The following is a 17,025-nucleotide window of genomic DNA, read 5'->3' as shown; positions in this document are numbered from 1 at the left end:
ACTGCCACCCTAAGGTAATTCTCTAAGTGTTGGAAATGAATTTTTGAAAGATAGGATCAATTTTACCTAGTTCTGGGCAATAACCCAGTTACTGAGGGGGCTGATGCTGTTTCTGTTTCTGATGGTGGCTCCTCTGTCTCTCTGCGGAACTGAGATTATGAGCCTTTATGGCAAACATCACCATCTCAAACATTTAAATTTTTCCAGTCACAAATTCATAGTATTCTAAAAATGTTTCACAATGTATCATTTCAAAAACAGATGCAAAAGTGATAACATAGATGTAAATTTGTATCACTCCTTTTGTCAGAAAAAAAACAAATTCTTAAAAATACTGTCTATGGATATTTCTGAGTAATGCTCACGGAAGCTCTGAGGTAAATGAATTTTGGTTTAGAAACCAAAAAGTCTTCTGTAATATGCTTTTTCAAAATCTGTGACTGTTAACTACATAGGAGAAATTACATTAAAAATGAAAAGGTTATTTAACAAGCTAGTGAGTGTCTTTTTTTTTTCCTGATGAAGTCTGTCTTTTGGGAACACTGCAGGGCAAACAAACTTCTGATTGATTAATGACTGATCCAACAAAATTAATACACTCCTGTAAGTTACATGAAGCACAGGTCCAAGGAACAGATGGTTGAATATATCTGTAGAGCCACACTGACAAACTGCAGATAAAGACCTAATGAAACTATTAAAATAAATTTATATATGTCAAACATCTGTTCTTTTATAGCTAGTTCAATAAGTAACAGAACAGAAATGGAATCAACTTTGTCCCCAAAATAATTGTTGCATTGTTTAAATTTTGACATTGGCCAGATGTTTAAAGGTGGTCTCTTGATTAACATATATAAATATATAGGATTATTCCTTTTGCAAAAGCTTAAATAAAAGAATGAGAACAAAAGGTGGTAGCTAATTTTTCTCATCTGTATATTTCTCAAATACTCAGTGTTATATTTTATATGTATTACCCACAAAGCAGTAACAGTTTTGTCTACTTACCACATTAAAAACATTTCATCTTTTGCAGCACTGACTTTACCACTCTTTATGCTGTTGACTTGCAAGCATCAGTATCTATTGGTGGATATCAAGTTTAGTCCATATGGTCAAAGATAGGTGATAGATTGTTTTAAAATCCTAAATGGATTCAAGAGAGACTTGTTGTCAAAGGAAAGATAAAAATTTAGTGTAATTGTATGTTTCCACAGTGTTGTCACTTTTCACAATCTCTTTAAAAACTCCTATTAATTTATGTGAATTTTAAAGTATAATAAAAGAATATCTCACTAAATGTGTTGATGAGTACAACTGAAATATATTATGGAATTTTATCCAAATGTATTACGATTTTCTCTAATAATGTGAATTTGGTTAGGAAGAAGCAATTAGAGTATATTCAGAATATTTGCAACATAGTTCATTATTTGTTTTTTTACATTAGGTGATTAGTTATGCCTCGTGACACCTATTATATCTATTCTATCAAATTTTGAGGGGCAGATATTAAGCTGCCTAGCTACAGCCTTCAATTAATATATTTTCTAGGATAGTAAACCTAATTAGCATGATGCTAAGAGATTATCAAAAGCTTTTCTATTTTACTAATGACTAAAATTTAGCTCTTTTCCACACTGATAATAAATTCAAAATGGCAAAATAATGTATACGTTGTCCTATTAATGAGATAAAATCACAAGCAACTGATTTCCAAAAGTGTCAAATTCTGTTTAATATTATTCCAATATATCTACAATTTACTAGAGTTAATTTTATAATATAATATTTTGGAATACAATTTTGATAGAGGTCTAAATAATTTAATAATTAAAAAAATTTAGAATGTATAGGCAATTTTTTAAAAAGTGGTGTTTCTACTTTTCATACTGTTCTACAGAAAGAATAACTTTCTAAAACAGCCTAAGAGTATACGCAACAATATTCAGTGTGACAAATATGAAAGATATATTTTGATGACAAATCAACATCTCTCATTGTATTTGTTAGCCATTTTTCAGTACTACACATGTCATGCAAATACCATGAGACCACACTATATAAACACATACATCAATAAATAAAGGAAATGTGGAGATTGATTTGATTTTTATTTTTAGTTTACTCTGCTCAAAAATATTTTCCTCTGAAATATGAGATAAAAATAAATAAATAAATACATCCAAAACTTGCTCTTTAAACTGTTAGTATAAATCTATAATTTTTAAAAAGGGAGAAAAATTAGTAAGTTAATTTCTATGTAAAATAAATATTTAAATACCCTAAAAATTAAAACAGAGTAACTTTAAATTGGTACATTCTGTTATTTTTCAAGATACCATATTTTTTCTGGATTTTTAAAGAAAGAATAAATTGTGAATAACTTTAGAGTTATAGCATATTATTGTACACCTGTTTAATGCAAATGAAGCATCTTTGTGTAGTGTAATTAATATTAAAAGGCAATCATTTAATTAAATTCTATATTCCTTTAAATTTCTAAATAAATATGGATTTTCTATATAATGAGAAACAAAATTTCAAAATATATTTTTCTTAGATTTTTCAATCTTATTAAAATACTTACTGTTACAAATTCACAAATAATACCTTTAAATAGCTTGCAATTTTAAAATACTCATTCATTACCCTGTTAATGATCTGGAGCACATTGACTAGATATAAAGATTATATATTTAAATACTGCTATTCCTAAATAGGTTAAAGGCACATTTTTGATGATTTAACCAAATAAAAAAAGGAAACTAAGCAATTCAGAATTATAAATAACATTTTAGTGCTCTTTGCTCTGTATCTTTCTGTTTGTCTGATTAAAGCTTTGTATAGCTAACCATCTGAATAAACAGAATATGTATGACTAATGTCAATATGGCAGTCATGAATAAAACAAAGCACCAATAAATATATTCACTGAACTATTACGAAGCTCATATAAGATAATGTACATGAAAGCACTTAGGAAACTGTGAAGCAGTACATAAACGTAAGGTGTTATTATCATTATTATGTACTTCTGACTGTACACGAGAAGAATAGCAGTCAAATCTATTGTAAAATTGCATTCTTAGAAGACAATGAACTTAATATTCTAAAGCTGATTCACAGGTGTACTTTTGTATTTGAAACACTAGACAAAATGAGCAATCTGAAAAAAAAAACATTCTGATAAAACTCACAGACATCCCAGAAACTCTCTCTTATTGAAAAGAACATGTGTCTTTATTTTGTTACAGTATAATGGGAGTTTTTACATGTCTTTTTCAATGCTTTTATAGAGTTAAAAAAGAGTCAAAGATAGGGAATCAGAAATTGAAATCTGGCCCCAATTTTACTCTAGTTTACTACATGATTACAAGGAGACTTAATCTCTCAGACTTCAGTTTTTACATTATAAATGTGTCTAAAATGGCTTTCTCAGAAGGCTTGATAAAATAAAACATTTGAATACCATCCACTGATCTGATGTGTAATATGTTTAAGTATAAATATTTAAAATAATCTTTAAGAATTTCCCCCTCCTTACCAGCCTGTTATGAACTAATGTTACCTTAGCGTGTATTCACCAAATATTTTGGGCACATTGTCTCCCACTTGCTCACACATGGCATCCCACCCTACGTACATTTCCCCAAACTATTTCTGGAAATCTTCACCGGCATCTTGTTTGGCAGCAATGGAAATGCATAGATCTGACCACTCATGAGTTTTCAATAACCAGACACTTTTCTATGTTCCTCTGGTCAGGACACTCTCCCATACCTCACAGCATATTTTTCCGTGCTCCATTTTCTTAAACCATTGAATCAACCACTTCCCATCTAACTTTTAGTGGATGATATTTTGTCTGACTTTGCAAAGAAAATAGAGACAGAAGAAGGGTGAGTAAAGTTAACAATATTGCATGCTACACTTTAAAATAGCTATGAGAGGATTTTGTTCTCACCACAAAGAAATGAGTGTTTGCAATTTTAAAAATGCTAAATACCTGGATTTGGTCATCCCACAATGTATATATGTATCAAAACATCTCACTTTACTCCAAAATATTTACAATTATTATGTCTTTATTTAAAAAAATAAAAAGGAAACTAATACTACTTTCTTTTTCTTGTACTGCCCTTTTCTCCTTCTCCTGGCTTACAATGAAGTATTTGTCGCTCTTATGTGAGTGTAATCTTTCTACCTGCGCTTTAGAGCAGTGTTCCTCAAATTATCTTTAAACAACCAAAATTTTAAAATTCTCAATCAATACAAGCTGACATTTTTATTAGATTCAACTAATACAAAATGACTGTGTAAAATTAGTATGAAAGTTTCTGAATGCTTATTTTCAATTTCTGTACCTCACCTCACAAATCAGTAACAAACAGTTGATGAACCAAGACCAGTTCTTGGACCTGACTTGAGTAGCATTTATTAGTGTGCAGCACCTCTCACCTTTTTAGGGCCATTGAAGTATGAATTATCCCCTCTTCTGCATCCTTCTCCTCCTGTGTTGGCTTCCTCATTCACATTTAAGCATGCTCATGTTTCTTCTCCCTTAAAGCTACCATTCTATAGCTCAGGTGTACTTTTCATCTAACAGTTTTAAAGAGTGATCTGCCGTAACCATAGGGCTGCCCTCTTCTCTACCTCACTCCTAAGCTTACTGCTGTCTGGCTTCCATCTTAATTATGCCACTGGAACTACTCTTGCCAAACAAATAATCAGGGATTTTTTTTTTTCCCCTGAGACATTTGGCAATGGCTGAAGACATTTTGTCACAACCGAGGCATACTACTGGCATCTAGTGGGTAGAGGCCAAGGAAGCTGCTAAACATCCCACAATGGACAGAACAGTTCCTCAAAATAAAGAATTACTGAGTCCAAAATGTGCTGAGGTTGAGACACTGTTTTAAAAGCAAGTGTCACATTTCAATCCTAATATATCTTGACATCTTCCAGGATTTGACACTGTCAAATAATCTGTAATTCCAGATTCAGGGGCAGCATCCAATTGGCTGAGTTCAAGTCATTCACCTAGGCTCTAGCTGACGAGCAACTGAGAGAAAGAATATCTGCTCCCCTTTGCTCCTATGTTTTCTTTCCATCTGGAGATTCCCCTCTAATCTGTATTCAGATGATAGATAAAAGAAATGATGAAGGTTGACTATAGTGTCCCAAACCAACTATGCATTTCCTCAAACCTTCTATGCTTAACTCACTGACATGGCCCAAAATCAGAGTTGCCACACCAAACCTGCCTCTTTTTCTTTTATTTTTTTTTTCTCTTCTTCCTCCCTACCATCTAATTACCAAGTCATGCTCACTCCACTTGCTATTATCTCAAATCTACTCATTCCTCTTCATCTCAATCTCCAATTTCATTGTCAATAAGAAGGCTGAAGAAACAAGCTTCAAAAATGGGCAGAAACCAAGGGCCTCTGAGTCTGGAATGAGTGATCCAAAGAAGCAGGAGATGGAATAGAAGTCATTCCAGCACTGACAGTGGCAGAAGTGGCTCCCAGCATCTTGTGGCTGTGGTGCTGGGTTATCCAGTCTCAGTGAGACTCCTTGTGTTACATGAGTATTTACGGATCATCATTTTGCTCCTATACTCTTATTAAAGCATCCTGTATCCTGATTTCTTGCTTTTAACCTCCTCCCAAAACATTCTCAAAACTGCTTTCAGAGTTGTCTTTCTAAAATACAAATCTAACCAATTCATCCCTTTTCATTAAAACCATTCAATGGCTTCTAATTCTCCTGTGGATAAAGGCAACCTCCTTATTAAGCTTTGTCCAGCTTTGTGATCCAGCACCTGACTACTTCTCTGTTCTCAACTTTGATTCTTTAGATTCGACATATGTGTGAGATCATACAGTATTTGCTTTCTGTGCCTGCTTATTTAACGTAGCATAATGCCTTCTAGGTTCATCCATGTTAATGCAAATGATAGGAATTCCTTCTTTTTAAAGATTTAATAGTATTCAATTTTTATTCATTCATCTGTTGACAGACACTTAGATGGGTTCCATATCTTGGCTACTGTGAATAATGCTGCAGTGAATGTGGAAGTGCACATATCTTGAGATAGTGATGTTATTTGCTTTGGATACGTACCCAGGAGTGGGATTGCTGGATCATGTAGTGGTTCTTTTTTTAATTTTTTGAAGAACCTTAATACTACTTTCCCTAATGGCTGTACCAATTAATAGTCTCACAGTGTATAAGGGTTCCCTTTTCTCCACATCCTTGCCAACACTACTTGCTCCTTTTATGTTATCAAAGAATACACAGTCCTCTCTTTATACTTTTATGTTATATTGTATGTACACATTTTATTTATCTGTATTCCTTCTCCCTTTATGGAGAGATAAACCCTTTCAGAGCATACATTTAATATGTTGTATTCATTGCTTTATCTCTTGTCCCTAGTTTATCACTTGGCACATGGGAGGTGCTGAATAACTAGTTTATGCGACAATAACGCCTGGATTCTGTTTCCTCCCAGTGCTGCTGCTCCTTTCCTGCCAAGGTCTTTGTTCCCTTGTACCTTGTCATGGTCTCCTTGCTTACCATGGATTCCCCAAGAATAACACTACCTTTCCCAGGGCATACTTTGCCCATTTTTACCCAAAGCAAAGCATGAGGGTTAGGAGTCACAAAACTTTGCTACATTCCCTCAATTCTTCGCTGAACCTGAGTCACACTGGCTGTTATGGAAATGGTGAAAATGCCTCTCTTCTTGGTATAGTCAAACAAGTCCCAGAATCCAGGCTTGGAGTACATGCTGTTCCTTCTATTTCTGTCTGTCTTCCACTCCCACCTTTTATTTTGCCTCAAACAATATCTTCAGAAAACATTCTTCTCACATGTCTATCCCATGCCCTCCATATAAATTATCTATATAAATGAACACCAGCTTCCAGCTTACACTGAACCAGGACTATCTCTAAGAAAGAATATATAAAATTATAGCTTGCTCATATTCTTTGATTGTTATAAAATGTCCTCAATGGAAGAATCAGAAATACACCCTCAGTTGAGTAAAAGTTAAAATGTAGGTATAGCACATAGAAGCAATATTATTTTTCACATCTTTTGCACACACTAAACTTCCATTTCCATTTATAAGAATCACTTACATTGGAAGAATGGACCCTCAGCCGACTATAGGGGTCCTTAACCCAAATGTAAAAATGTAATAGATATGTTGGCTCTTGGAAATAATCAAAGAAAGAACATTTTAATAAAAATAAATAGCAAAGTTTCTAATAGTGTATACAATAAATAAAGCATTTTTATGATAAAGTATCACTTCCATGTCACTCACTCGAGAATGTTCACTAATTCTGTATTCTTAAAGCAGAAGTAAAAAGCCAAGATGGGAGCCAGAATTTATGATTGTTATCTACCATATAACCTCAATATTTAATTTATAATATGAAGAACTCTAATTTTTCTATCATAAGAGGACATTTATAGAATTTTAGTCCTAAGTTTTCAGAAAAAAGAAATGATAGCTTTCAATATTTAATTGTTGTTATTTACAAATATTGCTCCCACTCACAAGTACTAGAAGGGAAATTATTTCCATAAGAGATGTAAATTATCTGTAAATATCTTTATCCATAACGGCACATCAAATCATGAGAGACTAGTAAATCATTTGTCAAGGCACATACAATAATCATATTGAAGAAAAACTCTTCGACATTCATACTTCATGCAAATTTATTCCCACACTCTAGCTAGATCTATCTGTTCACCTGCTTGCATGTGTTGCAGGATTGCTGTTCACCATCTACTTCCATGTCTGTGTATAATTTTCACATTGTTCTGGAATTCACTGAACTATTAAATTTATAGTTCTGACTCATCTGTACAACTTGGGAAAATTTTTGAGACAGAAGCCAATTCTCCGTGGATATGTTCCTTCTTCATTTTATGTACTACTCTTAGTTTCTCTTAATCTTTTTCCTGCTGAACTGTATCTTCCTGATTATCATGCTATCTCAAAAGCAAAGGAGTATGTTTCAGATGTTTTTATGTAAAGAGAGAGACTAGCATTCTTATCCATTAAAAATCATTTTTGTGTTTATAAACCAAAGTTGTGTTTTCCTCCCTCTCTCCCTTTCTTCCTTCCTTCCTTTCTCCTTCTCACTCTCCCTTCTTCCCTTCATTTTTCTTCTCTGTGTGTGTGTGTGTATATGCATGTGTCTTTCTTGTCTCTCTCTGTTTCTTTGTTTATTTTCAGTGTGGGAATTTGTTTTCTGATTGCATTGCAAATATGCACTTGCTCACTATATTAATTCTTTTGTATGCCTGTGATTAAATCCAACTCTACTGCTCAGTTGCGATTTGCTGGCCTTTTCATTCATACATATATACGTATATACATGTATATACATATATATATATACACACATACACACACACTCAATATGTTATATATACACATATACATATGTTATATGTTATATATACATACACTCATTCATTCATATATATATAAAATCATGTATGGTCCTTTGAACTAGGTATCAAAAACTACAGATATAAGATTATACGTGTATATATATAATATATATTTTATATATCCATGACTTATGCTGTCCTTTTCATTCATATATATTATATATACATATTCATATATTATATATGCATAAATATATGCATATATAGATAATATATAATAAATATATAAAATAAATAAATATATAATATGAATAAATAAATATAAATAAATATATAATTATATAATATGAATAAATATATAAATAAATATGAACAAATAATATGAATAAATATATAAATAAATATGAACAAATATATAAATATATGCATATGTAATATACATATATTGATGTACATATATATGTACATATATAAAATCATGTATGGTCTTTTGCACTAGACGTTAAAAACTACAGACATCTGAATGCATTCTCCCAGTTAGCAGATGTCGATATGACATCTACCAGCTATAGAATAAATGATATTTTATAAACCAGGTTATCAGTTGAGAGTTCAAACTTTCTTTCTTTGTTTTTCAATTTTCTCCCTATCTAATCTTTACAAATATGTTTTTTAATTTGTTTTGAAGTCTCAACTTCAATTTAACAATTCAGCGTACAAACTATAAGAAAGTTTTATATGGCTGAAGTGTGTTTCATGTTACATAATTAGCATCTCCATCCTTTAATCGATTCTTACAAATGATTGCTATGGTGTACCTATGTGTTTGGAAGAATTCAAGTTGCTTTGTATGATCCCCCAAGCACTCCAGTACTTGCATTTTTACCAGCATGGGTCTTCTTTTGTCATGCTTGCCTTATATTGAGAATTTGGCATGGCTTCTTATTTGTTTTGACATTGGTAAACTTTTACATGTATTTATTTTAAGCTATAGTTTCCTCGTAGGCCCAAGACAAAAACCCTAAGCACTGTACTGGATTTCTCTTTTTCTTTCACTCCACTCTTTACAATCGCTCAGAACAAACTGTCTACTCAACCTTCAAAGTACGCTCCGTGTCTTAAAGTTACCTTTTACGTCCTCTAACTGCTCCCCAGTCCAATTCACTATCATACCTCATTTGAATCACTACAGCAATTCAGTACAGGTTTCCCTGTTTTCATTCTTGTTCTCCTGTGCCTATTCTCAACCCAGCAACCAGACAGATCTTCATAAACCTTCATTCTTGTGTTAAAACCTACGAAGGGCTTCTAATAACACCTATAATAAAACAGGAAGTCTTTATGAGGAGCAGAAGGCCCTATGCAATAGGGCTCTTAGCCACCGCTATACGTTCAGCTTCCAGAATTTCCCTCTCACATGCTGCTCTGACTACACTAGCCATTTTGCTTTTCCACAAACATGCCAAGTTCCTGCCTGCCTCAGAGCCTTTCCCATAATGTCTCCTCTGTCCGAAATGGTCCATCACCAGGTCCTCATATGGCTCCTCTTTGTATAATTCAGGCCACTATGATCATATGTAAGTTCTATGTCCTACCCCACATCATTCTTCCATCCCCTTATCTTGCCTTATTTCTCTTGTAGTCTTTATAATTTCCTGAAAATATATTGTTTGCTTATTTTTGCATTATATATTGTCTGTTTTCTTCTTTAGAATGCAAGTTTCATTAGGGAAATGACCTTTTCTGTCCCTCTCTGTGTCTCAAGCACCCAACAGTAACTGATATATGGTATATAATGAATGGATATGAAGTAAGTGTCATGTGAAATAGATGTTCTTCTTATTATTTTACAGCTATAGAATCCAAGGTTCAGAAAGGTAAAGCAACTTGTCTAGTGTTAGTTTGCTAGTAAGTGACACAGGCCAGGTTAGGATCTGAGCACTCTGCAGTGTGGTTTGTTACTCAGAATGATAAATATATCCCCTTCCAGCCACTTAACCATTCTGCAGGCTCTGGTCATTATGTGCAGTTTATTCCCATCTGTAATATTAAAAAATAAAGAACTTAATCCTAACTCCTATGGCAGCCCATTCACTGGACCCTGTGCATGATAAACACAGCCTTCTTTCTTGGTCTTAATATTGTACTGAACATTTTTCATGTCCTTGTCATCAAAGAATTACAGACTGTGTTCTAGATGTGATTAACTCATTAATCTTCACAAAACCCAAGCAAGGTTAGTAAAATTATTCTTATTTTACACCCAAAGAATGGTGACCCACAAAAATTATTAGGTGTGCTCAAGGTTATATGGTAAGTTTGGGCCAAGAACTCACAGAGCTGTTTCCACATGTTTATTAGAGAAGCTTTTAGTCTATGAGATGGCATAACATTTAAACTAATAGCAGCAATTTTATTTACAAAAACACACTATGAGATGTTATTAACAATCATACATAAGATTAAGTCATACCCTCCCTTTGATTAATCCCACGAAAGAGATGTGGAGTGGGAGCTGATATTTTCTATAGCCTCTTCTAACTCTATGTTTCCCAGATTTACTCTGAGTATTTGAAACATGGGGCTAGTGGAATGGTGTTTTCATTTTTATTCCTGAATGTAATTTCAGTAAAATCCCAGAAGGATATTGATGTGAATTGCTATTAAAGTACAATGATATTGGTGAGGCAGTGCAGTACAGGATTTGCAATTACCCTCCTGGGTTGATATCCTAGCTCTATCATGCCTTACCTTTGTCCCTAGGTTAGTATTTAAATCTCTTAATCTGTTTCTTCATCTGGTAAGAGTGAACAGCAGTAATACTGATCAGAGAATACTTTAGAGTGTTCATGACATAGTACACTTTCAGGACCTGGCACTCAGTCAGCTTCCAATAATAAATGGCACTTACTATTACATTTATATTATTATTAGAAGAAAGGAGCTGTGATTATTTCATATAAACAGAACAAAAATTAACATTTTACTATTTGTGAATAATGTTTTGAAAAGAAACCACACTGGGAAAGTGTGTGCAGAAGTGTTCACCTTCCTCGTGAGCAAGCCTCTTTCAATCACTTTATAAATAAGCATCTATTTGTTTCCACTTGTACGCTTTGTATAGGACTTGTATCTTTTAATGCAGCCAGCAGGACTTACTACTGGTAACGATATTCACCATTAACTTCAAGTAACCATGGTAATGTCAAGGTATGAAACCCATTTTTATTGATACTATTTTAAAAAAATTTTAAGTGATTATTTTCATCTATTTGGAACTCCTGAGAGTTTGCACTTTGGGTATCAAAGTTGGTCTTGAGAATAGTTTGGTTGCTGAACAGAAACTAGCTTAAAGCAGATTTGGGGTAAGGATCTAAGAACATCTCAAAAGTCTCAATTGCAGTAGGCCGTGTGAGATCTCACTGGAACTGATGCACTATTAGGCAGCTACTCTCTCTCACATCTCATGGAATCTCATGCCTGCTCATGTGTTCATGACTATGCACATGTTTGTGTTTGCGGATTCCATTTGCCTCTGTGAACCCAGCTTCCTCAGCAAAAGAGTCATTTTTTTTTTCAACTTTTATTTTAGGTTCAGTGGGTACATGTGCATGTTTGTTACCTGGGCATATTGCATAATGCTGAAGTTTGGGGTACAAATGATCCCATAATCCAGATACTGAGCATAGTACCCAATAGTTAGTTTGCCAACCCTTGCTTCCCTCTCTCACTTTCCCTTCCAGTGGTCCTCCATTTCTATTTTTACCATCTTTATGTCCATGAATATCCAGTGTTAAGCTCCCACTTATAAGTGAGAACAAGTGGTATTTGGTTTTCTGTTCCTGTGTTAATTCGCTAGAATAATGGCCTCCAGCTGCATCCATGTTGCTGCAAAGGACATGATTTTGTTCTTTTTTGTGGCTGCATAATATTCCATGGTGTTTATTCACAATAGAAAAGATATAGAATCAACCTAGGTGCCCATCAACGGTGGATTGAATAAAGCACTTATTTTTTGCTCCCCCATTACTTTTCAAGTGACTCTGTGTTACCAGGTCATCTAATCTGGCCTGACCTCACTATGATCTCTCAGTCTCAGTACCTAACCCCATTGAACTGATTCAGTACCTGGAGGTTACTTTCAAATTTCTTGGAGGCTGCCATGGACTTTTGTCTCCCCCTAGAAATCCATATACTGAAGCCCTAATGCCCAATGTGATGGTATTAGGAGGCGGGGACTTTGGGAGTTAATTAGACTTAGATGACATCATGAGGGTGGCATCCCATACTGAGATTAGTGCCCTTATAAGGAGATTAAGGAACTAGAGCTATTTCTTTCCATGTGAGGATACAGCAAGAACCAGAAGGAGGGCTTTCACCAAGGAACCAACTATACTGGCAACCTTATCTTGGGCTTTTAGCCTCCAAAACCATAAGAAATGAATGCTTGTTGTTTAAGCCACTCAGTCTATGCTATTCCATTACAGCAGCTCAAACTGAAGCAGATATATAATCTGATTGACCCAGAAATGCTCAGCTTCTCTCTGGTAGTGTAATTATCCACATCAATAATGAGGTATCATCTCTAAAATGGTGTAGCAGGAAGGAAATGACGAGCATCTCTACTAATGATGTATAAGATAACAGCTTCACAAATGAAATTGACTTGGTGGTTTGTCTATTTTTTACCTATATTTTTACAGGACCATTGTTTACTTCTTTCATAAATATCAGGTTTCCCCAGTATCTGCAATTTGAAAAAAGATCATCTGATGAATTGATATCAATCCTGCAACTATACACTGGCAAATTTTATGCGTCACATTCTGCATGGTCCTATGCAGAAAAAGGGATCTTAAAAATACTGCTAATTATCTAGGCTGTGCAGTAGAAACTGGATGAAATGTAAATAAGTGATCTATACATCAGATATTTTTATGCAAATGGGTCATTGATTTTGCTTAATCATTGAAAAAGCCTTGGATTGCTCAAATGACTGGTGAAAAATAAAGTATCTCAAGATAAAATTATTTTGAATTGAGGATAGGCCCTGATTCCAATAACTGGTGTCTTTATAACAGAAAGGAATAGGAAGTTTGAGACACTGAGTCACACAGTGACTTTATATGGAAAATACCATATAAAGACTGAGGCAGAAATTGGAGTTATACAGCCGCAAACCAAGGAACACCACCAGACGCAAAGAAAGATTCCCTTTTAGAGTCTTTGAAGAAAGTGTGGCCCTGACGACATCTTGAATTTGGACTTCTGGCCTCCAAAACATTTACTCATATAACACCCAAGACACCTCTCTCACAGAACTGTGAAAGAATACATTTCTTGTTAAGTCACCAATTTTGTGATAATTTGTTGTGGCCATTAGAATTATCCCCCACTGTGGTCAGAAAATAATCAGCAAGATAAATACACCTAAAGTTATATAAAGTAATGTACAATTTTAATTACACATACATGTATATGTGTAAAAGTTATATAAAGCTATGCACATGCAATACATGATGATCAATTTAATAAATAAAAGTAATAACTGATCCCCAAATGTTTGGGCTACTGGCATTATGTATATCAGTGTTTCACAAACCCAACGGTACAGTTACTTGTGGAGCTTTTTAACAATACAAGTTCTTTGGGCTCCAACCCAGAGCTATTAAATAAGATTTTCTAAGGATTGAGTTTAGGCATAGATATTTTAAATCTCCACAAGTAAGAAATAAAAAACCATGTCAAACCTACTATGACAATGTTCTAAAAATGATGAGCAGCATTTATATATACCTTATAAGATGCATATTATTTTCCAGAAACAAAAGATTAATGAAAGTAGCTCACAACATTAAGTTTTCAAAGAAAACATTCAGGGAATGGGCACTCTTTTAAAGACTTGGTTTATATTTTTAAAAAATGCTTTCACTGGTATGTTTCTGACGCAAGGTTAACAAAAACTTCTAACTATTACTTGTTAAATAACTGACTTGCAATTACAAATTACAGGTCAGGCTGTACTCGCCAAAGAAAAACGTCATATTTTGTTTAACACTTGCTAGATTCAATATCATCCAGAGTGCCTACTTCTATTGCTGTCCAATCAGAAGTGTCATCCCCCAAGTAAAGTTTCTTATCTTTTCAAATATCTGTAGCCAAGTAGAAGGCAGACAAGTAAAAAGAAAAAAAAAAAAACACCTCAATTTTAAAGATGGAAGAGAGATATGTAAAATTCTAACCCCTGTATGGTTAAAAGTAACTTTTCCAGATCATTTTTAAAAATCTCCTGAAAGACAGGAGAATTGCTTGAGCCCAGGAAGAGGCAGTTTGCAGTGAGCCAAGATCACACCATTGCACTCCAGCCTGGGCAACAAATGCGAGACTCTGTCTCAAAAAAAAAAGAAAAGAAAAAAAAGAAAAATCATTTATTTTTGTTGAATAGGACCACTAATTATAAGAATACAAAGAAAGAAAAAAAAACAGAAAAAGGCAAAGAATAATCGTGGACAGACAACTGAAGTCTGTTAACCTGGAGCACATAGCCAAACAGTTGCATACTTGATAGGGAGGGTTTGGATATGAATTCTAAGATAATTCTACCAAAATTCATGATGTTTTCATATTTTAATTAAGGAAGTGAAACTTCAACTCAAATATGTGGACATTGGAGTAGAATTACTAACATTCTTCAGGAATTTAATATGACTCGACTTATTTTTTTCCTCTAATATATCCATATTTGTTCATGTAACACCTAAGACAATATGGACGAAAATGAAGGGTAACCTAGATTCTCAGTCTATAAAGTATACAGATTGATAATCAGCAAGATTAAATTGAGTGGTCTGAGCTGGATACTACTTAACTATACCCAAATAATCTTTGCATCATGACTACTATGTATAAAATAACAGAAAAACTATTATCAAACATTTTTATTTGTTAATAATTGTCTTAGTTCAATTTATGTAAACTTTTATTTTCCTTTTGGTTTTCTATGTCTTCTACAGCTTTCCATTTTACCAGGCTCACCCAAACTTGTTTTACATTTAAGATCAGATAACATTTTTCTTTAAGTATATTCTTCAAATTGAATGAAAATTCATCAGAGGGATAAATAAAATTAAACAATAGGACAAAATCAAATGCACTTTCCCCACCTCTGCTTCATCTTAAAGATATGTTTGTGAGGGGACTCTGATGCAATCAATTTCTTATTGAATCCAGTGATCTCTGGAACTGTTAAAAGATAGATAAAAGATATCTAAAAGATAAACAAAAACAATAAATTACATAAAATAAAAAATTTAGATACTAGTAGATATCTAAAAGGCAGAAAACTAGAGAGGAAAGGTGATGGCACTGATAAACGAAGGTGAAGTTGTTAACACTTACTGAAGTCAAGGACTTCATTTTGGAGAAGTTAATAATTTTAAAATATATTTCCAAGGCTCCATTTGGACCTATTCTGTCTGTTAATATCTGTTAATATCACTGACACTATCACTATCACCCTTTTGGTGATAGTATAAAGATATTCTGTTTTATGTTTAAGTAATGTTAATTCCATACCTGGATAATTGTAAGCACTATTTAATTCAATCGTATTTCAGGAGAAAAAAAAAAACATTGATTTTAAAAAAAAAAAAAAATGCCTCCAGCTCACTGCCCTTAACTAATCAGAAAGGTTAGATTAACTAGTTACCAATAATTGAAGTACAAAATACACAGCTTTACAATTTGTGTAAGAGATATTGATGAGATGTTTTAAATTAATTCTCCTTTTCACCTCTAAAGCACCTATCATCCATCTCCCCCATCACATAACAACCTTAAACAACAAAAATATGACCCAAGGAAAAATAGGGTGTGAAAACGCCTGACCTTGGCTCTCCATAAATTCAGTAGAGAAAATAGACCTTGGAAAATGCACTTGCAGGTAAATGTTAGATGTCATCAATACTAAATAATAGAATAAATATTTACTTATCTAATGAAAAAGTGTGTTTCATGGTTGAAATATTTTATTTTATTTTATTTTATTTTTAATTTTTATTTTTTTGAGAGTGAATCTCGCTCTGTCGCACAGGCTGGAGTGCTGTGGTGCCATCTCGGCTCACTGCAAGCTCCGCCTCCTGGGTTCACGCCATTCTCCTGCCTCAGCCTCTTGAGTAGCTGAGACTACAGGTGCCCGCCACCACGCCTGGCTACTTTTTTTGTATTTTCAGTAGAGACGGGGTTTCACCGTGTTAACCAGGATGGTCTCGATCTCCTGACCTTATGATCTGCCTGTCTCGGCCTCCCAAAGTGCTGGGATTACAGGCGTGAGCCACCGCGCCAGCCCAAAAAGATTTAATTTTATATACAATTTTACTTCAGGGTTTTTCAAAGGAATGCACCATATAGCAAATGTCAACTCTGGGAAATTTATGCATGGAAAATAAATTTTGTGAATGATCTTGGAAAATCTTTTACTTTTTAAATAACAAACATGTCAGTCCAAAATAAAAATATGAAAATTCAAATATTACATTTAAATAAATTACATACTTAATTTTTATTTTCTTTTCTTTTCTTTTTTTTTTTTTTGAGACG

At 33.7% G+C, this 17,025-nt stretch overlaps 2 long non-coding RNA genes across 2 annotated transcripts in view; both read right to left on the bottom strand.

The window, feature by feature from the left end:
- Positions 1-17,025, bottom strand: part of LOC129533599 (uncharacterized) — a 762,991-nt gene that overhangs the window by 106,916 nt on the left and 639,050 nt on the right. The gene's annotated exons all lie outside the window — the stretch shown is intronic.
- LOC115934553 (uncharacterized) overlaps positions 1-17,025 on the bottom strand; it is an 82,176-nt gene that overhangs the window by 40,844 nt on the left and 24,307 nt on the right. The window contains exon 2 of the long non-coding RNA XR_004070320.3: positions 1,012-1,149. This is a non-coding gene — a long non-coding RNA (uncharacterized lncRNA). The remainder of the gene's footprint in view (positions 1-1,011; positions 1,150-17,025) is intronic.

Source organism: Gorilla gorilla, chromosome 4, assembly GCF_029281585.2.
Source record: "Gorilla gorilla gorilla isolate KB3781 chromosome 4, NHGRI_mGorGor1-v2.1_pri, whole genome shotgun sequence".
Lineage (NCBI taxonomy): Eukaryota > Metazoa > Chordata > Mammalia > Primates > Hominidae > Gorilla > Gorilla gorilla.
Note: the sequence above shows the minus strand (reverse complement) of the source record. Positions and strands in the feature narration are given on the sequence as shown.